The following is a 23,899-nucleotide window of genomic DNA, read 5'->3' on the forward strand; positions in this document are numbered from 1 at the left end:
AAGAAGAAATTCGGGGAAATACAAGTTGCTGAGGAATGACATAAATGGTAAATGCGGGGAAACTAAGACGAAATGGTAGCATGAAAAATGTGAAGAAATCGAATAAGGAATGTTTGTCAAGGGCTGACTCAGTGTACAGGAAAGTCAAAATAGCCTTCTGTGAAGTTAAAAGGAAGAATAACAACTTAAGAGTGCAATGGGAATTCTACTGTTAAATGCGGAGAAGAGAACGAATAGGTAGAAAGTACACTGAAGACCTCTATTAGGCGGAAGATTTGTCTGATGTGCTAGAGGAAGAAACAGAAGTCGATGTAGTAGACATAGGGGATCCATTATTAGGAGGATTGCTCAGAAAGTAACGCACCGCATTTCTTTTCATCAATTCGTTATTGAACATACACACAGGAAAGAATGGTCTTTTAACTACACGCCCTATTTTTCCACGTAATCTACATCCCATTCTATGGCCTTCCTCAGCGCGAAACAAGGGCGTCTGTGCCCTGTTAGTAACAATCCTTGTCGTGGTGGCAGAGCCAGTGATTCACTGTGTGAATCACCTACTCATCGCCCTCAAAATGTCTTCCATAACTCACATCATTTAACGGCCTGAACAAGTGGAAGTCTGAGGGGACTAGGTCAGATGTTTCAGGTGTGACAGACGTGGATGGTCTCCCCGACTGCTGCAAATCGTGGAGCCCCACTGTACTTCTGTCGACAGCAGTTGATCCACAGATTTAGCACAAGCGTTTGTGAATATACCTCACAATTTCTTTCTCTGCAGTGAGAAATTCAATGACGGTGTTTCACTTGTAACGCACATTACCTACAATCGCTATTTGGAAACTGTCCTGCAGCTACGCTATCTGTGGAAAGCAGGCCCCCACAACCGCACTAGTGGTCGACTGTGAAGAGCGGACAAATTGAATAGCTGGCCGGCGGCCATTAGAGTGGTAAACTGACGCTTTTGGTTATAAAACGCCTTCCCTTGAGTTAGGTCACAAACATAATGCCTCATTTAAATACGTTACTACAATATACTTTTTAATTTATGAACAAACAGCAACTAGTCACTGTTTATGAATTTATCTTGCGTACTACATGGAATCTGCCGTAGCTAAAAAGTTACGTACTGGACCCCTAGCATTTTTCGTAGTTCATTTACGATATATGTACGCAAAATGCATCAAAATACTCGAAGATTTGCCCACTATATTAATAGATATTTTCTGACTCTACCTTGCTTTAGATTTTATGACGAGAAGTGCGTTATATATGGCATAGTGCTTTGGCAACTCAGACCAAATTATCAAGTTTCAACCTAATCTAGACCATGAAAACACTACAGATCAGCCAACTTTCTTCAAAATGATCAGAACATATAAAATGGTATTCTGTCGGTCGGAAATGTTGCCCCCCTGACAGCGTGTAACCATTTTTTGTAACAGCTATGGTTTTGAGAAAGGAAACCTGCAAATAGATCCACAGACATTATACTAATACCGTGTTACAAAAACATTTATTAAGCAAGTGCACTGACATACAAAACAATTTAAAATATTCACTTACCTGTGAAATGTAATATTCGTTCCTTTCTCGAATTTATTAGTACAATTAGTCGCTGCACGACTCTTCACCATTGTACTTCTTTTGATTGGAACGTACAGACAGTAGAATTACGAGTAACAAATACTGTATGTACGTCCCAACAAATATACAACGTTGAATCAGGGTCTTCATAAACAACAGTACTACACAACACATCAGATTACAACCACTATAATGGCGTCCAGCCGAAGGTTCAAATTATCCCGCGACTGCAGCGCCATCAGTGAGTCTAGTTATTTTTTACAAGGTCTTTGGTGGAAAGTGACGAAAACTTGGCGCTCTCGCTCAGAAGACTTCAAACAATACGTACGTAGCGTGTCGCATTCGTAGCATTGTTTTCGGCTGAGAATAAAAATGCGGTGCATTATTTTCTGGGAAACCCTCGTAGAATCAGAATTTAAGAGAGTTTTGGAGGACTTAAGATCAAATAAGGCAGAAGAATTATATAGCATTCCATCAGAATTTCTAAAATCAAATTATTGGGGGAACAGACAACAAAACGATTATTCACTTTGGTGTGTTGAATGTTTGAATCTAGCGACAAACCATCTAGCTTTCGGAAATATCATCCACATAGTTATGAAGACTGCAAGAGCTGACAAGTGCGAGAATTATCGTACAATCAGCTTAACAGCTCCTGCATCCATGTTTCTAACAAGAATAATACACAGAAGAATGAAAGGAAAATTGAGGATGTGCTAGATGACGATCAGTTTGGCTTTACATAAGGTAAAGTTAGGCACTAGAGGGGAAATTTTGACGTTGCCGCTGATGATGGAATCAAGAGTAAAGAAAAATGAGAACACGTTCAGAGAATTTATCGACCTGGAAAAAGCTTTCGACAATGTAAAATGGTGCAAGATGTTCGAAATTCTGAGAAAAATAGGGGTAAGCTATTGGGAGAGACGGTAATGTACAATATGTACAAGAGCCCAGAGTGATTAATAAGAGTGGACGACCAAGAACGAAATGCTCGGATTGAAAATGGTGTAAGACAGGGATGTGTCTTTCGCCAATACTGTTCAATCTGTACATCGAAGAAGCAGTTATGGAAATAAAGGAAAGCTTCTGGAGTGGAATTAAAATTCAAGGTGAAAGGATATCAATGATATGATTCGCTGATGACGTTGCTATCCTGACCGAAAGTGAAGACGAATTATATGATGCGCTGAATGGAGTGAACATTCTAATGAGTACAGAATATTGATTGAGAGTAAATACAAGAAATACGAAAGTAATGATAAATAGCTGTTTAGAGAATTGCGAAGAAACTTAATATCAGGACTGATGTTCACGAAGCAGATGAAGTTAAGGAATTCTTCTACCTTGTCAGGAAAATAACCAACGATAATCGGAGCAAGGAGTTCTTCAAAAGCAGGCTAATACTGGCAAAATGGGCATAGCTGTCCAAGAGGACTCTAGTAGTATCAAACATACTGGTTATTTTGAGGCAAAAATTTCCGAGAATATATGTTTGGATCACAGCGTTGTATGGTAGTGAGTCATGGACTGTAGGAAAACCGGAACGGAAGAAAATCGTACCATTTGAGATATAGTGCTATAGAGGAGTGTTGAAAATTAGTAGGACTGATAAGGTAAGGAGTGAGGAGAGGAAAGGAATATCAAAGAAACACTGACACGCAGAGGGGACATAATGGTAGGACATCTGTTACGACATCACGGAATGGTTTTCACGGTACTTGATGGAGCTGTAGAGGGTAAAAACTGTAGAGGAACACGGAATTTGAATACGTCAAGAAAATAATTGACGGCATAGTTCGCAAGTGCTACTCTGAGATGAACAGGTTGATATAGGAGAAGAATTCGTGGCTGGCCGTATCAAACCTATCAGAATTCTGTCCTGAGTATAATTTCAGGATTTTCCGAGCACATGCTTGATTTTATTTAGAATGTGGCCCCAACCCTCCAGTCCCTTTATTAGACAGACACAAAGTTGGCTGATACATTTTAGCAGTGAGAATCAGCAGAACTTCACCCTGATAGGCACTTTGAGAAAATCCACTGTCGACAAGCAAATGGTACACATTTACTGTGAGTGTTTCCCTATCTGGCGTATCACCTGAAGCACAGACTGCAGTTTGCACTGCACCAGTGATTTGCTCGCGTCGGTGCTGGCCGCTGCGTAGTGACGTAGTGACGTAACTGCAGTTCAATGCCTACACAGTGGACTGAGTATTCCATCTGTAAACTTCTAGGGCTAAAATTATAGCAATACGAGACAGAACACTAGTCAAGGTTTATCTTTGCTCACTAGCCAGGAACAGAAATTCTACGTAAGTGTTCTCCTGTTAAAAAGCGCTTCAATATGTGACATACTACACAGAAAGCTGAAGAAGCGTCAGTCGAGTAAAAAAAAGAACAACTCTGTATTGGAGAAACGACTTGAACATGCTCCCTGTTTCTAATCCAACACTTCTGTAAATCTGTCAGATTCTGCACTATAGCTCACGACAGCGAAGTCTGACATGGCCAGTCAGAAGGTAAAAACAGTTTTAGAAACGCTAAGGTTACGTGGAATGGCTAGGCAACGTTTAGGGCAAACATCCTGCACCCTTTCGTTTACACACTTTATTCGAACAAGACCCTTTAAGTTTCAATAAGAAAACATTTTTGGGGTTTTAAGGAATACAATAATAAAGTTTAAAGGAATATAAGTCCTGTGCGAAGTACCACAGATCTTTTGTGAGACCTCAGTTGCATTTATGAGGGCATTCAGACAATGTTTCGCTCTTGCATTTGTCTTTTTTATGAAGCTTTACTTGAGCGCGTGCGTCTGGCGTTTGTGGGTTCATGACTGCTTATCACTTTTCATCGCTGTCAGAAAACAGACAGAGTTTCGAATTTAGCACTTTACTTGTGCATGGAACTTTCTTGTAGGGTCTCTAGTCACTACGTTAATCCCGATTTCAGAGAAAGATTTCTCAGTTTTATTTACATAATGTTTGCCACGCTTAAGGACCACAGTGCTGCCGTTATCTGCCCTTGTGATTAACCTTTGTTAAGTTATCTATAATCCTGCTTTCATTATTACGGCTACTTTGACTGAAACTTTAACGCGTTGGTGACTTTGACGGCAAGGCCATTCTGTTTATGAGCGCATTTGATCTCTCCTGTATTTGTGTCTGTGTTTTTTCTGTCCTGAGGCTGATTTGGGTTTATAGTTTAAGGCTTTTGAAGAGATATCTCTTCTACCAAAACGTTTAAACTATAATCCCAAACCAACATTAGGAAGGTGAAACACAAAGATAATTATAGCAGAGGTCAAATGCGCCAGTGATGCTGCAAAGCTGCCCACTCCTAAACAGTCTGATCTTGCTGTCGCTATCGAAAACGTGTTAAAACACAGTTGCAGTCAAAAAGTAACCGTAATAATGAAAGCAGGATTGTATAGAACATAAATAAGAAATTAAAGAAGCATAATTCGTTAATCACAAGGGCAGGCCGTGCGGGATTAGTCGAGCGTTCTGAGGCGCTGTAGTCGTGGACTGTGCGGCTGGTCCCGGCGGAGGTTCGAGTCCTCCCTCGGGCATGGGTGTGTGTGTTTGTCCTTTGGATAATTTAGGTTAAGTAGTGTGTAAGCATAGGGACTGATGACTTTCGCAGTTAAGTCCCATAAGCTTTCACATGCATTTTAACATTTGAGCACAAGGGTAGCTAAACTCAGCACTGTGGTTCCTATGAGTGACCTAGATTATGTAAATAAAACGGAAAAATCTTTATCTGAAAACTGGACTAACAAAGTGACTAAACGTTGTAAAAATAATTCTATTCACAATTAAGGCCCAAAACTCTAATTTTCTCTTTTCTGACAGGGATAAAATGCAATACGCAGTCAAGAACCCGCAAACGCCAGATACGTGTGTATAGGTAAAACTTCATAAAATGTACAAATCCGTGAGTGTTTCTCCAACACGAGACAGAGCCCGAATGCCCCATTAGTGCAACGCTAGCACAAAGGCTGAAAATGAGATACTCATTTTACGACCTGCACACTTTAAAATTTACCTACGAGTCTGCGGACAATGTTAAGCATTCAGACACACCAAATGATTCCATCTTTGAATCCCTAGATTTGGTGAGTCTGTATACTAACTCACCTGTCTGCGAGACATTACACATAATTAAGAACAATCTTACAAACCGCAATAAAACGCATTTACGAGAAATAGTTGATGTAATGGAGATTCTAGATCTGACCTTATCCAAGAAACATATACCTCCAACATGAAGGGCGAGCCATGGAAGATTCCCCATCCGACATTATGGTTGAAAATCAATTTTTCACTGAGAACCTCACAGCAGCCAGCAAAGTGCTCTTGTGTTACCGCTATATGGCTGAGGCTATTAAAGGAAATCCAAGTAGTGTTAATGGCATAGCGAAGATAATAAGGGCTATTCACCCGAAAATGAAGATTACAATTACCCCAAAAAGTAGCCGCGCTGCAATCCGCAACAACGAGTGGTGGGCACTCCAGAGGTCACGCCTCCCTCTCAGTACAGCAGCGCCCTCGTTGTGAGGTCAGTGCTGCGTCGAGCTTGCAAGAGCTGAGCCCAGTTTGAGACCTCAGCTACAACAGGCAACAGCAACATCAACATCCAGGACCAACGAGTAGTTCATGTTTCATATGAATCTGTACTGTCGTTAAAGTTGAACATTCTACCTCAGCGGAACAGCTTGTGACTGCATGCATCAAGTGATGGTTTTGTAACTAATGATAGTTGTGAAGATTCTACACCCTCCTGTGGCAAAGGACTCTCTCAAGTTAAGTGAACTTTTATATTCATCTACATAATAAAGTAAATTAATATTCTATCCATGTAGTATCCTCAAGAGTTTAGCCAATAACGCCCCTTCTTCTGCAACAGTGCGGGAATAATACCCTATGAGGATGGCCCACCAATGGTAACCATAACAATTTTAACCAATACCACCACTTCTCCAGCACGAACGCGGGAAAGCTCCCCTTTATAACAGAGCGCGACACTGTTCTCTGACAGTGTTCTAGCATTAGTGACCACCGGGAGATCCGGAGGAATATCTCATCAGAGGGGTACAAACGTTCGATTACCTTAGAGGAAATATGACGCGGCCTAGTAATACAGAAGATTTTAACTTCAGTAAAAATGAACTGTCTCCCAGAGAATTAAAAAAACTCACAGTAGTCGCTGGACTATTGTAGTTCCGTCTGGTCACAACAGGTTGTATAGCCTCAGTCATAGAAAACGTCGGTAGCTGAGTTCGGTTCATCGGGAAGAACAAGGGAAAGACAAGTGTCTGCAAAGGAGATTGCATACCAAACACTTGTATGTCTTAAACGTAAATATTTCTCGCGTGTGTGGCAACCATACCAGGCTGGACACCGTGGAATATTGCACGTGCATACAGAAGGACTGCATGAATATTCACATGTTTGTTTGACGTTTGAACAGAGACGTAACCTATTGCGTTAAAGCCTGCTTACTAAGTTCCACGAGCCAGATTTGCGGACCATAGAAATACACTCTGAGGTGACAGAATTCTTAGGATACTTTCTAATACCGTGTCGGACCTCTTTCTGTCTGGCGTGGTGTAGCAACTCGACGTCGCGTGCACTCAACAGATCCTCAGAGGTCTCCTACAGAAATAATGGTCCATGCTGTGTCTTTAACCGCCTATAACTGCAGTGCAGGATTTTGTGCACGAACTGCCTCTGAATTATGTACCATGAATATTCAGTTGGATTCATGTGATGTCGGTTGAACCGGGGGTGCCAAATCATTTCCTCGAACTGTGCACAATTTTCTTCAAACCATCAGCGAACAACTGTGGCCCGGTGACATGGCGCACTGTCATCAAGAAAAATTTCATCGCTGTTTTGGAACATGAAGTGCATGAATGGATGCGAATGGTCTCCAAGTAGGCGAACACAACCGGCGATCCAGTCCATTCCAAGTATACATAGACAACACTCGCTTGCACAGTGTTTTGTTGACCACTTACGTTCCGTAACCCGTGGTCTAGGGGTAGCGTCTTTGATTCATAATCAAAACGTCTTCGGTCCCGGGTTCGATCCCCGCCACTGTCTAAATTTTGATAGATAATCAGCATTGGCGGCCGAAGACTTCCGGCATAAGAAGTCAGCCTCATTCTGCCAACGGCCTTGTCAAAGAGGACGGAGGAGCGGATAGAGGTTCAGGGCACTCTCTTGTCCTAGGGGTGCGAAATTGTCCCTAAAGGCGGAAGAATCAACAATGATCAACGACATGAGGATGCAGAAGGCAATGGAAACCACTGCATTAAAGACACGTAACGTGTATGAACAGGACATGTGGCCTGTAACTGAAGAAGTGTCATGATGATCTCTCCATTGGCAAAAAATTCCGGAATAGTCCCCCATTCGGACCTCGGGGAGGGGACTGCCAAGGGACGTGGAATGTCAGAAGCTTGAACGTGGTAGGGAAACTAGAAAATCTGAAAAGGAAATGCAAAAGCTCAATCTAGATATAGTAGGGGTCTGTGAAGTGAAGTGGAAGGAAGACAAGGATTTCTGGTCAGATGAGTATCGGCTAATATCAACAGCAGCAGAAAATGGTGTAACAGGTGTAGGATTCGTTATGAATAGGAAGGTAGGGCAGAGGGTGTGTTACTGTGAACAGTTCAGTGACCGGGTTGTTCTAATCAGAATCGACAGCAGACCAACACCGACAACGAAAGTTCAGCTATACATGCCGACGTCGCAAGCTGAAGATGAACAGATAGAGAAAGTGTATCAGGATATTGAAAGGGTAATGCAGTATGTAAAGCGGGACGAAAATCTAATAGTCATGGGCGACTGGAATGCAGTTGTAGGGTAAGGAGTAGAAGAAAAGGTTACAGGAGAATATGGGCTTGGGACAAGGAATGAAAGAGGAGAAAGACTAATTGAGTTCTGTAACAAGTTTCAGCTAGTAATAGCGAACACCTTGTTCAAGAATCACAAGAGGAGGAGGTATACTTGGAAAAGGCCGGGAGATACGGGAAGATTTCAATTAGATTACATCATGGCCAGACAGAGATTCCGAAATCAGATACTGGATTGTAAGGCGTACCCAGGAGCAGATATAGACTTAGATCACAATGTAGTAGTGATGAAAAGTAGGCTGAAGTTCAAGACATTAGTCAGGAAGAATCAATACGCAAAGAAGTGGGATACGGAAGTACTAAGGAATGGCGAGATACGTTTGAAGTCCTCTAACGCTATAGATACAGCAATGAGGAATAGCGCAGTAGGCAGTACAGTTGAAGAGGAATGGACATCTCTAAAAAGGGCCATCACAGAAGTTGGGAAGGAAAACATAGGTACAAAGAAGGTAGCTGCGAAGAAACCATGGGTAACAGAAGAAATTCTTCCGTTGATTGATGAAAGGAGGAAATACAAACATGTTCCGGGAAAATCAGGAATACAGAAATACAAGTCGCTGAGGAATGAAATAAATAGGAAGTGCAGGGAAGCTAAGACGAAATGGCTGCAGGAAAAATGTGAAGACATCGAAAAAGATATGATTGTCGGAAGGACAGACTCAGCATACAGGAAAGTCAAAACAACCTTTGGTGACATTAAAAGCAACGGTGGTAACATTAAGAGTGAAACGGGAATTCCACTGTTAAATGCAGAGGAGAGAGCAGATAGGTGGAATGAATACATTGAAAGCCTCTATGAGGGTGAAGATTTGTTTGATGTGATAGAAGAAGAAACGATTTAGAAGAGATAGGGGATCCAGTATTAGAATCGGAATTTAAAAGAGCTTTGGAGGACTTACGGTCAAATAAGGCAGAAGGGACAGATAACATTCCATTAGAATTTCTAAAATCATTGGGGGAAGTGGCAACAAAACGACTATTCACGTTGGTGTGTAGAATATATGAGCCTGGCGACATACCATCTGACTTTCGGAAAAGTATCATCCACACAATTCCGAAGACGGCAAGAGCTGACAAGTGCGAGAATTATCGCACATTCAGCTTAACAGCTCATGCATCGAAGCTGCTTACAAGAATAACATACAGAAGAATGGAAAAGAAAATCGAGAATGCGCTAGGTGACGGTCAGTTTCGCTTTAGGAAAAGTAAAGGGACGAGAGAGGCCATTCTGACATTACGGCTAATAATGGAAGCAAGGCTAAAGAAAAATCAAGACACTTTCATAGGATTTGTCGAGCTGGAAAAGCGTTCGACAATATAAAATGGTGCAAGCTGTTCGAGATTCTGAGAAAAGTAGGGGTAAGCTATAGGGAGAGACGGGTCATATACAATATGTACAACAACCAAGAGGGAATAATAAGAGTGGACGATCAAGAACGAAGTGCTCGTATTGAGAAGGGTGTAAGACAAGGCTGTAGCCTTTCGCCCCTACTCTTCAATCTGTACACCGAGGAAGCAATGATGGAAATAAAAGAAAGGTTTAGGAGTGGAATTAAAATACACTCCTGGAAATGGAAAAAAGAACACATTGACACCGGTGTGTCAGACCCACCATACTTGCTCCGGACACTGCGAGAGGGCTGTACAAGCAATGATCACACGCACGGCACAGCGGACACACCAGGAACCGCGGTGTTGGCCGTCGAATGGCGCTAGCTGCGCAGCATTTGTGCACCGCCGCCGTCAGTGTCAGCCAGTTTGCCGTGGCATACGGAGCTCCATCGCAGTCTTTAACACTGGTAGCATGCCGCGACAGCGTGGACGTGAACCGTATGTGCAGTTGACGGACTTTGAGCGAGGGCGTATAGTGGGCATGCGGGAGGCCGGGTGGACGTACCGCCGAATTGCTCAACACGTGGGGCGTGAGGTCTCCACAGTACATCGATGTTGTCGCCAGTGGTCGGCGGAAGGTGCACGTGCCCGTCGACCTGGGACCGGACCGCAGCGACGCACGGATGCACGCCAAGACCGTGGGATCCTACGCAGTGCCGTAGGGGACCGCACCGCCACTTCCCAGCAAATTAGGGACACTGTTGCTCCTGGGGTATCGGCGAGGACCATTCGCAACCGTCTCCATGAAGCTGGGCTACGGTCCCGCACACCGTTAGGCCGTCTTCCGCTCACGCCCCAACATCGTGCAGCCCGCCTCCAGTGGTGTCGCGACAGGCGTGAATGGAGGGACGAATGGAGACGTGTCGTCTTCAGCGATGAGAGTCGCTTCTGCCTTGGTGCCAATGACGGTCGTATGCGTGTTTGGCGCCGTGCAGGTGAGCGCCACAATCAGGACTGCATACGACCGAGGCACACAGGGCCAACACCCGGCATCATGGTGTGGGGAGCGATCTCCTACACTGGCCGTACACCACTGGTGATCGTCGAGGGGACACTGAATAGTGCACGGTACATCCAAACCGTCATCGAACCCATCGTTCTACCATTCCTAGACCGGCAAGGGAACTTGCTGTTCCAACAGGACAATGCACGTCCGCATGTATCCCGTGCCACCCAACGTGCTCTAGAAGGTGTAAGTCAACTACCCTGGCCAGCAAGATCTCCGGATCTGTCCCCCATTGAGCATGTTTGGGACTGGATGAAGCGTCGTCTCACGCGGTCTGCACGTCCAGCACGAACGCTGGTCCAACTGAGGCGCCAGGTGGAAATGGCATGGCAAGCCGTTCCACAGGACTACATCCAGCATCTCTACGATCGTCTCCATGGGAGAATAGCAGCCTGCATTGCTGCGAAAGGTGGATATATACTGTACTAGTGCCGACATTGTGCATGCTCTGTTGCCTGTGTCTATGTGCCTGTGGTTCTGTCAGTGTGATCATGTGATGTATCTGACCCCAGGAATGCGTCAATAAAGTTTCCCCTTCCTGGGACAATGAATTCACGGTGTTCTTATTTCAATTTCCAGGAGTGTACAAGGTGAAAGGATATCAATGATACGATTCGCTGATGACATTGCTATCCTGAGTGAAAGTGAAGAAGAATTGAATGATCTGCTGAACGGAATGAACAGTCTAATGAGTACACAGTATGGTTTGAGAGTAAATCGGAGAAAGACGAAGGTAATGAGAAGTAGTAGAAATGAGAACAGCGAGAAACTTAACATCAGGATTGATGGTCACGAAGTCAATGAAGTTAAGGAATTCTGCTACCTAGGCAGTAAAATAACCAATGACGGACGGAGCAAGGAAGACATCTAAAGCAAACTCACTATGGCAGAAAAGGCATTTCTGGCCAACAGAAGGCTACTAATATCAAATACCGGCCTTAATTTAAGGAAGAAATTTCTGAGGATGTACGTCTGGAGTACAGCATTGTATGGTAGTGAAACATGGACTGTGGGAAAACCGGAACAGAAGAGAATCGAAGCATTTGAAATGTGGTGCTATAGACGAATGTTGAAAATTGGGTGGACTGAAAAGGTAAGGAATGAGGAGGTTCTATTCAGAATCGGAGAGGAAAGGAATATGTGGAAAACACTGATAAGGAGAAGGGACAGGATGATAGGACATCTGCTAAGACATGAGGGAATGACATCCATGGCACTAGAGGGAGCTGTAGAGGGCAAAAACTGTAGAGGAAGACAGAGATTGGAATACGTCAAGCAAATAATTGAGGACGTAGGTTGCAAGTTAAAAAATGGCTCTGAGCACTATGGTACTTAACATCTATGGTCATCAGTCCCTTAGAACTTAGAACTACTTAAACCTAACCAACCTAAGGACAGCACACAACACCCAGCCATCACGAGGCAGAGAAAATCCCTGACCCCGCCGGGAATCGAACCCGGGACCCCGGGCGTGTTAAGCGAGAACGCTACCGCTAGGTTGCAAGTTCTACTCTGAGATGAAGAGGTTAGCACAGGAAAGGAATTTGTGGCGGGCTGCATCAAACCAGCCAGTAGACTGATGACAAAAAAAAAAAAAAAAGGTTCATGGCTTCGTTGGGTCTGAACAAAGCTCGAACCTTACCATTAGCTCTTATCAACTGAAATCGGGACTCATCGGACCAGGCAACGGTTTTCCTGTCGTTTACGCTCCAACCGGTACGCTAAATTCCAGAAGAGGCATTGCAGGCGATGTCGTGCTGTTAGCAAAGGCATTCGAATGGATCGCCTTCTGTACTAGCCAAATAGCGCTGCACTGAACTAACGGATTCGATGGTACTACGACCCACATTGATTTATGCAGTTATTCTCACGCGTTGTTGCTTGTCTGTTAGCACTGAAAACTCTACGCAAACGCAGTCGGTAGTGAAGACCGTCGTCCGCTGCGTTGTCCGTAGGGAGATGTAATCCCTGAAATGTGGAATTCTCGTCACGCTCTGCCGGCCGGAGTGGCCGTGCGGTTCTAGGCGCTACATTCTGGAACCGAGCGACCGCTACGGTCGCACGATCGAATCCTGCCTCGGGCATGGATGTGTGTGATGTCCTTAGGTTAGTTAGGTTTGATTAGTTCTAAGTTCTAGGCGACTGATGACCTCAGAAGCTAAGTCGCATAGTGCTCAGAGACATTTGAAACATTTTTCGGCACGCTCTGGACACTGTGGATTTCGGAATATTGAGCGCCCTAACGATTTCCGAATGGACTGTGCCATGCATCTAGCTTCAACTACGAGTCCTCGTTCCAAGTCCATTAATTCCCGTCGTTGGGTCATAATCACCTTGGAAACCTTTCCACGTGCATCACCTGCGTAAAAGTGACCGCTCCGCCAATGTACTAACCTTTTATATCTTGTGCACGCCATCTGTATATGTACACCACCTGACTGTTCTACCCGTTCCATGACTTTTGTCACAACAGTATGCTACAAACCCCCTTCTCCAATACGGATCGCGAGAAAACACAACGGTGATTACGACGCGTAATTTGAGCAACAGTTCCTTCCGTGCTGCCGGCCGCGGTGGTCTAGCGGTTCTGGCGCTGCAGTCCGGAACCGCGGGACTGCTACGGTCGCAGGTTCGAATCCTGCCTCGGGCATGGGTGTGTGTGATGTCCTTAGGTTGGTTAGGTTTAAGTAGTTCTAAGTTCTAAGGGACTTATGACCTAAGATGTTGAGTCCCATAGTGCTCAGACCCATTTGAACCATTTGAACCTTCCGTGCTCCGTATGTGAACGAACTGTGATGAGTATTGATAAGCCTTGCACTCCAGTATGGATGTAGAAATAAATGTACATCTAAACTGCTGAACCCTATTCATAAGTCTCTGGATAACTTTATTGTTTACGTTCAAATTATCACAAATCCGTGAAGGGGCTGCGGAATCGCACAGTAATATGTAGGTCTGTCAGCTTAAATCGACGACTATCAGATAAGTGCTCTGTGTGGCACTAAACTGTTAACTCACTTTCTTGAGACGCGAACAAGTCAGTCGTGCTGTTTCTAATAATTCTTTGCATTTCCAGTATTACTTGTGTAATTACCATACAGCACCCATAAATTGTTGTACAGTGTAAGACTGTTTTCTGACAGGCTCGGTTCGAGTCTCACTCACCAAGGAAGCATTCCAATGCAGGCAGCAGTTAGCGAGCCGTTGGTTTCACGCCGCAGATGGCTATCTAGGAATTGGAGACACTTCAATACTGAACAGTACACCGCAAAAGAATGAATCACGTTTCCAATTGGTAGTTGGTGCTATCCTCGATGTGGCTCTAAATCAGTGTGGAAAGTACGCTATAGCCGTCTAACACACCTCACAAATCTCGTCAGAACTCCAATATACCAAACGTATTTCGAGAACTGTCACTTACACTGACGCCCAGCATGCGTTCAACCATTTTTTTTATTTTTATTTTGTGCGAACAAAGGATTGTTTTGAAATGGTAAATGCTTTTAAGTAGATGTTTGAGATTATGAAAGATACGCCAGGAAGCTTGCAGTTAGCGCCTGGTTTAGATTCATCCTTAAACCACATCAATAAAATCTCAAAAATGCTTCAAATGGCTCTGAGCACTATGGGACTTAACTTCTGAGGTCATCAGGCCCCTAGAACTTAGAACTACTTAAACCTAACTAACTTAAGGACATCACAGATACCCATGTCCGAGGCAGGATTCGAACCTACGACCGTAGCGGTCGCGCGGTTCCAGACTGTAGCGCCTAGAACCGCTTCGCCACCCCGGTCGGCAATAAAATATCTACAATCATTTAGAGATTATCTTCTTCCTCCACGTAGTAATTGATTTCTACTCATAATATTTAACATTGATCACGGTATCTTCAGCCATCGCTTCTCATACTGTTCTATTGTTTTACGACTGTACTGTCACAAAGAGTATCTGTTATTATTTTGAACTAAGCTTCAATCTCTTCACAAGTTATTAGTTCGAGTTAACTGCAAATTAACAATTCCGTCACAAGTGTAAGGAAACTGGTAAATTGAAATGATTAATTCGTGGCACTAAGAACGTCTCGTCAAAACGTATTTCATTCGTAGTTACTGTATGAATAACTGCGTGACTGTAGTTCCAGTAGGGGAGATAATTCTGTGGAGTCAAAAGTCTTGCGTGCTGGAAAATCTGGTGAAAGTCTCTCCGCTGAAACGGCAAATCTCGAACACTGAAACCTTAAATAGTGTTTACTCTTTTCGCATTAGACCCACCGGAGTCCGTCCTTGTGCAATGACAATATCTTAATGAGAAATGGTTGCCACTTCCATAAATTTCTGTAATTCAAGAAAAGAGAATAATATGACTCGTATATTTTCCACCGGTAGCAGGATCGTCCACCAAATCAATTCACATAAATTCCGAAGGGCCTAGGCGGCGCGGTAATGCTACTGATGTGAAACCAGGGAATCACTGGGAATCTATAAATAAACGTACTTGCTGTTTCAGAAATTTCTAGTTCATTCTTTAGAGAAGACTTTCCTATTACAGATGTTTACAGTTGATTAATTCTTTACTCAATATCATGATGTGAACTTTCCCACGACACAAATTTATATAATGGACGCCTTTAACAATGTAACGCTATATGAAGACTCTCGCTATCAGAAAACTTGACTATCTCGTACGCTGGTTCGATTACAAGTGAATGCTGAGTATCAGATTAAGATTAATAAAGGTGGGAAAATAAAAAGTAATTATCAATGTCTCAAGCCACTGAAGGCGCTTGCAGGCGAGTGTTGCTGTTTGTGTACAATAAAAGGTCGCAGCAGGACGTTATTAATACCTCTACATGCAAGCTTCGTATCACTTGAATGTCGAAAAGTATAGTTCTGTCTAAGTTGTTTTCGTGTTACTGAGAAAAAGCGTATATGGGCGTTTGGAAAGTTATTGACAGAACGTTTGGACAGTTATTGACGGAACTTGCACAGTGAAACCAAGGGATGTGGCAATATGACGCTTTATGCACTCTCGAAAAACCTGTAAGAATAATGTTGTTACGCGACCAATAGTAAAGTTGACTCTACTAAGTACGATAGTACCAAGAACTTAGCCTCGTTATTAAGACCTCCTACGGTGAAATATGCTTATCACATGTATGTTACTGTGCGGACTCAACTGACAAGAGTGAATGGTAACGAACAGCTTGGATTTAGTTATCAGCTTTGACATGGACTCCTGATGCGTCAAGGTTCCCGTTTTAGATTAATTATTACTTATTGGCAGGACTTCCGATAAAAGAGCTTTCAGCATTGTTCAAACATGTTCCGATCTCAGATGACTTTTTTTTCCTTAGTAGCAGATGTTTTCGGACGAGCTAACAGTGTTGCATGGCAGTCCCTTGTTTCATTTAATGGACAGCGTTTTTTATTGAGAACCTCAAGAAAAATGAAATGGAGTCTGACAGTTTAAAACCCACAGAAGTAGGAGATACGTTGATGACATCTTTATAATGAAGCAGAATGGTGAGGATTAATTACATAAAGTTGAATTCCATCCATAAAAATATACAATTTACTCTGAAAACCAAAAATGTGAAGTACTTTCCGTTTCTAGATATTTTCATACTTTGCTGAGTCGATAGCAGAGGGGCACATGATCTTTAGGGCAGGCCAACTCACACAGACGTGTATTTACATGTATACAACAGCCATCACGGTTCACGAAATTTGGTTCATAGGGCTCACCAAACGACATTGCTGACGTCGATAGTAAACAGGATGAGCTTATGCGCTTAAAAGGAGTTTTTGAAGCAAATGGGCACTATCTGTAACAATCTCGCGAGACTCCACAGATGAAACCAGAGGCTGATTTAAGCAACGAAGAAAATGATACAGATTTAAACCTATAGCTTTCCGGCCTATGTGCGGTTTTCAGAAAGGAAATTCGGATCTTTACTATACGTAAGGTAAACAGATATTTCGCCACCCGTCACATATGACGCTATACGAGACTAGATTTACAAGCTCCTCTGCGATTGCAGCCTTTCCTAGATCGGATGGATGCGGTGTACACTACATTATGGATACATACAACACTTAAAATACACCTGGCTCTTACACACATATGGACACGAGGCGAAGCTATGTCCTGATATCAAAACTGATCCTGTCGATGTATTAGTAGGCTACTTGTTCAGGGAAAAAGGTTCTTACAAACTGGTGCAACGCAAACGGAAAATATAGCAAACTTATTAATTTACAATCGTTTATTTCTTTTTAAATCACACGTTATAGAACACGGGAATCAGGTTTAGCTTGAACTGTGTACAAAAATTATTTTAAGGTTTAACCGACAGAGAAATAACACGGAATAAAACGTTAAACTAGCAGCTAGTTAGCCTAATTATGAGGAAAATGATGGTATGTGAGATAATGGCAATTACGTCATGCTGTATGGCCGGCTAAGTGACACTGGTTTTGTTAGTGAAAGATAACCAGTGGAACATCTGGTGAGAAGCAACAGATTAATATAACGTATTTGATTGTCGGCGAAGACGACGCTTGATTGTCATAGAGACCTCTCGCGGAAAGCCCTAAATGTAAAGTACTAGCATTCCGTGCTGTCATTCGTGCAGATGACACTGAGTAAGTGTTTTGAAACCCATTGTGTTGCATAAATTTTTGACAGCATTTCGTAAACGGAGCCTGTGCCTTGGGTTTTTATTTGATATTTGTGAATTGCTGCTCGCCTTTCTTCCATTGTTTTTAAGTACTGCTTGCTTGATGATCTCTTCTGCAACGGCGTTTGAATTAAAAATGACAATGTCTATTAACATGACGAACTGGATACACGGTAAGATGACCATTTTAACGTAACTCCAGTTCTCTGCACGAATTCATTATCTTGACAGACTATCCATCATGATCGGTAATTTTATAAATTAGACTATTTTGTTACAATTGACTCTTCGTGTAGCTAAAATTGTGTAACACATGCACTGATTCTAATCCAATATTTTCATCCTCTAGTCCTGTTGGACCTATGAAAATATATGGACACCTTCCATCACAGGCAAACATGACCTCTAACGAAACGTGTGGCATTGATACTATACAGAGGCTGAATTATGACAGGATAACTATTCAGGCAGTAGGTACGTGCTGAAATTATTTAGGATAAACAGTAATTTATCTTCGCAAAATCAGCAAAGCAGCCGATGCGACGCTACATTTAATAACAGAAAAAAGAGAGAAAAACAGGATGTTGTCAGCAGATCTTTGGATCTAGATAATAAATTCAACGCTTTAGAACGGTGCATAATGTTTGAAGTAATGAATAAATTGTATATAGGTAGGTCGAACGAAGACATCGGTTTCGTGGTTCAGTAATATTCTTCGGTCATTAATTTAGAAGCGACAGATTCCATCTCACACGCTCGTCAAAGATCGAAATAAATTCACTGTCCAAGCCGCCTCATGACTTCTGCCATCTCTCATTCAGGCAACAGCCACAGAATAGCAAAACGAGTACAAGTTTAGGTCAACAGTCTTGGTTTTGGGATTCAGTAATGACTTAAAAAGCGGAAACTGATAAGACCGTGAAGGACGCAAGAACCGAATCAAAGGGACAGAAAGTGTGTCTTCATGACATGTATTCTTCTTAAAATATACTGGAAGTAAACTAAATACTCGTCCTGATCTCATGTAGAGAACTGCGCTTGCGGTAGCTATTAGCAGGAAGACGGAAAAAGCGACACTGCGATTGCTACATTTAAGGGATTTCGGTAATATTGAAAACCTGAATAATTTCGTAATATGGGAAAACAGGAAAATCTGAGACAGAGCTCAGCAGAGGTGATCTGTACCAGGTAGGAATTAGTGAAAAGAAAACAAAATAATATGGAGATTATGTGCCGGGGCCGGCCGTTGTGGCCGAGCGGTTCTAGGCGCTTCAGTCTGGAACCGCGCCACTGCTACGGTCGCAGGTCCGAATCCTGCCTCGGGCATGGATGTGTGTGATGTCCTTAGTTAGGTGTAAGTAGTTCTAAGTTCTAGGGGACTGATGACATCAGATGTCAAGTCCCATAGTGCTCAGAGCCATTTGAACCATTTGAATTATGTGCCGGGTGGTTATAATTAGGCGTAGAAGTGACCAAGGCAGACATTGACAGGAGCCATCGGGTGGGACGAAAACTACCAGGTGCCACCAAACCTCGTCCAATAATAATTAAATTTATCTCTTACCGAAAAAGGGCAGAGATCTTTACCCAGAAGAAGAAGTTAGCAAGGACAGGGCTTACAATAAGGGAAGATCTGACACACGAACGGCTAAAGATTTTAAACAGTGCCATATCCCATTTCGGTCTTCAGAATGTGTGGACTCAGGATGGCAGAGTAATCATTAAGACAGCAGCTGGAAAGAAGACAGTCACAAACATGACAGAACTGAATAGTATTAAGTGAAGCTACTCGAGCCAAAAGTGCAAACTTAACACCATTTGCAAATTGTAACAGCCCTATACTCAGATATAGTCTTGTAATTTTATTAATTTTTTAATTATACCCATATTTGTACCTTCAACTAATTGTTTTTGTAACTGTATTAACTTTTCACTATTTTTTTGTGTCTGTAGCTCTAACCATTACTTAATTTTAGTTACTGCTAATACTTTTTTCATTTTCTCAGTTTATTCTCTTCCGTTCTGAATTAGTTCTATTGCAATTATTAGTCTCTCCTTTAGTTCATTAATCACCCATCTCTTCGGTTTAAATTGTTCATAACAAAAATCACTATCAGTATCACTTTAGCAAATTTCAATCTAATTGTAGCTTCCTACGATAATCACTACCAGCATCACTTTAGTAAATTTCAATTTAATTCTAGCTTCCTACGATAATCTATTAATTATTAAGCTTACTTCTCTCTGCTGGCAGCATCGGCTTCTTAAATCACTCCCTTTTCCCTTATTTCCACCCTAAGCTGTTTCAAATACGCTAATTACATTTCTCCTCGTACGACAGAGGATACACAGTGACACACAGCCGTCACTGTTTTGGTCATATTCTCCTTGCACCGAATACCACTAATCCATTTTCTATACTCCCGCAACCTCAGGAAATCTCTAGCAGTCGCCTTTCTTTCGGCACTCGCGGTGTCACACACAGGGCGCGCAAAATCTCGGACACCCCTGTGTTATGTCACTTGGCGGAAGCAGCGGCCAGTGCCCCTTGCGGCAGGTAGTGCTTAACAAAGGGACAAACCAGTCTGCCACCCTACTTCAGGCTGCTCAGCGGAACGCGTCAGAGCTTTTAGCAGCTCACTGCAACATCCAGTCTTTACCTGCACATTACGAAGAACTTAGCCTCCTCTTCAACCAACTAAACTACCACGTAATCCTCTTATCCGAAACGTGGTTGAAACCACACATATCCTCTGCATCTATTCATCTCCCAGGGTACACATTTCTTAGGGCAGACAGATCAAAAAAGCGAGGTGGCGGCGTCGGCGCGTATATACGAACAGATCTCAAAGCGAAAGTCTTATGTACGTCAAATCCTGCTGAAGAAAAAGAGGCTGAATTCATGTTCATTGAAATAAATATACAAAGTCGGAAATTCTTGACTGGCGTCGTGTACAAGCCGCCAAAAATAAGCTCAATGAGTTCCTTCCAGTCGGAATTACATTCACTTCAGTGTCAATACGAACATGTCATCGTAATGGGTGACTTGAACATAGACCTGCTAAGAGACACTCCCTCCGCAATAAACCTAAGAAGACTGTTTAGTTGCAATAGCATGAACATTCTTCCATTACAACCTACACACCATACGGCGCACAGTCATACTCTTATAGACGTAATCGCAACGAAACAGACTGACAAAGTAAGAGATGTTGGTCAAACATCGGCCCCTGGCCTCTCAGCACATGATGTAATATTCCTGGCCTACTCTGTGCAGCCCCCAAGGATCAAATCGCGTTACATAACTTGTAGGAACATGAAACGTATTGACCTTGACGCTCTAACAGCCGATTGCTCAGAAATCTCATGGCATCAAATAACCAGAAAACCCACAATCGACGGCAAAATTAATGAACTTGGTGATAAACTCACTGCCCTCTATGACAAACATGCACCTGTGCGCACAATCCGTGCAAGAAAATCTCCTGCTCCATGGCTGACAGCTGAATTACGTCAAATGATGACTAATAGGGATGCTGCCCACAGGCGTTTCAAGGCAGATCCGAAACCCGAGCGTTTCGAAGAATATAGAAAGCTACGGAACAGAGTGAAACAATGCATTCGCAATGCTAAAATCAGGCACGCTCGCTCCCTTGTATGCAGCGATCTGACGCCCACGACTCTATGGAAGAATCTCCGTAGCTTGGGGGTCGGAAAGGCAAAATCGGAAACCACTTTTCATGTGTCAGCTAACGAATTAAATGAATTCTTCTCTGCACCTCTGAATACCAGTACAGCTGATAATTACCGTCCACAAGAATCCCTAAACAGGATAACTAACAACGATACCTTCCATCTAAAACATGTAACAACAAATACGGCAAGAAAAGCAATAATGAGAATCTCTTCTGATGCAATAGGCAACGACAGTATCGGTATAACCATGATTAAGAATGTTGCCGATATCTTAGTGCCTGTCTTAACTGACATATTTAATTTTTCCCTCGTGAACGGAATATATCCCACTGCATGGAAAAGAAGCCTAATTCGACCCATCCCTAAGATCGAAAACCCGCAACTGCCTAGTGATTACCGACCAATTAGCATACTGCCTGCTGTTTCCAAAGCACTTGAATATATTGTTCATGACCAAATCACTGAACACTTGCATGAATTCAGCCTATATGACAAATTTCAATCCGGTTTCCGTAAACATCACAGCACAAACACTGCTCTAATTAAAGTAACTGATGACCTGAAATATGCCATCGACAATCGAAAGGCAACAATATTGACGCTACTGGACTTCAGCAAAGCTTTTGACACTGTTAACTTTGACATAATGCTCAGAAAAATGCAACAGCTTAATTTCTCTGAAAGTGCAATGAGATGGTTTGAAAGCTACTTAAAAGACAGACAGCAATGTGTTGTCTGCGTAAATGAAAAATCTTCATGGAAACATGTTTCCTCGGGAGTGCCACAAGGATCAGTCTTAGGACCACTTTTGTTTTCTTTATATGTCAACGATATTTCATCGGTTCTGTCCTCCTGTAAATATCATTTCTATGCCGACGACCTCCAGCTCTACCTAAGCGTCAGACCTGAAGATGTAAACACTGCAATCGCTCAGATGAACGATGATCTGTCTTCAGTAGTGACATGGGCGAAAAACCTGGGGCTTAAACTAAATGCAAAAAAGACGCAAGTAATCTTAATAGCCCATCAGAAATTAATAAGTTCAGATTTCCGCGAACGGCTACCTCCTATTCTGCTCGACGGTACTCCAATACCATATCAGAAAACAGTGAAGAACTTGGGTGTAACTTTGGATGAGCATCTCAACTGGGCGGAGAATACAGTCGCAGTGTGCCGAAAGACGTCTGCTTGTCTCTATGCTCTCAAAAAGTTTCGGAACATATTTCCACAGGACTTGAAACGCCAGCTCGTGCAAGCACTCGTTCTACCGAACCTCCACTATTGTGATGTGATTCAACAAGGCATGAGCAGTGAAAACAAAAGACGGCTAGAGCTAACCATGAATGCCTGTGTGCGTTACACCTGCAACATTCGCCGATACGATCATGTTAGTGCTTCATACTCCCAGCTAGGGTGGCTGCGGCCGGACAAATTGCGCGACTACCACACTCTATGTCTACTCCACCGACTCCTCGAGGCGCAAACACCCCAGTACCTTGCTTCAGAGATTAAAAACCTGTCATGTCATCACAATCGAAACACGAGATCACTCTTATTTGGTATCCTAACTGTGCCCACTCACAAAACAAAAACTTTTGCAAACTCCTTCTCAGTTGCCGCTGTCCGCCTCTGGAACAAACTGCCCCTTACCTTGCGCAAAATTCAATCTCCTGCTGCTTTTAAGAAGAAGTTGAAGCATTTCCTACTATCATCCTCATAAAGTTCTCCACAAAATTACTGTACAAGGACAATCCCCTCATATGTCAAATAGCAAAGCTAGCGTTTCCTATGTTGCTCCTGAGATGCCTTCCTCTTCATCTATCTCTATTAGCCACGCAATATTCTTTTCCTTTATATTTCCTTAATTATGTTTCATCATGTCTCTCTATTCTTCTCCTCCCTTCACCATGAGTCTCCCTCATACTCCCTGCTGCCAGCACTCCTATCTCAAATCTGTCTGTTCAGTAATGTCTAATTATAACAGTACTTGTGATCTAAGAATATAAACTCTATATGTATGTATTTTTCCAGGTGTACCTTTCAAATTGTTTATTTCACTTTTTGTACTAGATGTAGTTTAACATGCCTACTAAAACATATGAATGTAAAATAAGTAGAATGCCTGGTTAGATGTAAGAGAGGGCCTGATGGCCCTAATCTTGCCAGGTTAAATAAATCAATAAATAAATAAATAAATAAATAATTAAAGTGCAGCGACTCAGGTCAAGTGTGGGCTATGGTAGCGATACTAGGTAGATATGCTAATGCGTTAAGAAGGGACAGTTTACGTTGGAAAAAGATTAGTTCCAGTTTGGGCACTGTATACTGTTTGTATGAAGGTATGTCATTCACGCTCTCATTTAACAAGCCATAATGTGAGTGAACAGCATAGCTTTCGTGAAGAGAAATGAGATGATGGTACGCTGTTAGGAAAACCGTTATATATAAACAGCAGCAGTTACACTCCTGCATCGAGAGAGTATCACCGAATGAAAGGTCTGAGCAGAAGCCTGACGCCATTAAATGGTTTAAAGAAGATGATGATGAAATTCGAAGGGCCGGTCGCTGTTGTCGAGTGCTTGTAGGCGATTCAGTCTGGCACCGCGCGACGGCTACGGT

The sequence above is a fragment of the Schistocerca nitens genome, chromosome 6 (genome assembly GCF_023898315.1).
Source record: "Schistocerca nitens isolate TAMUIC-IGC-003100 chromosome 6, iqSchNite1.1, whole genome shotgun sequence".
NCBI lineage: Eukaryota > Metazoa > Arthropoda > Insecta > Orthoptera > Acrididae > Schistocerca > Schistocerca nitens.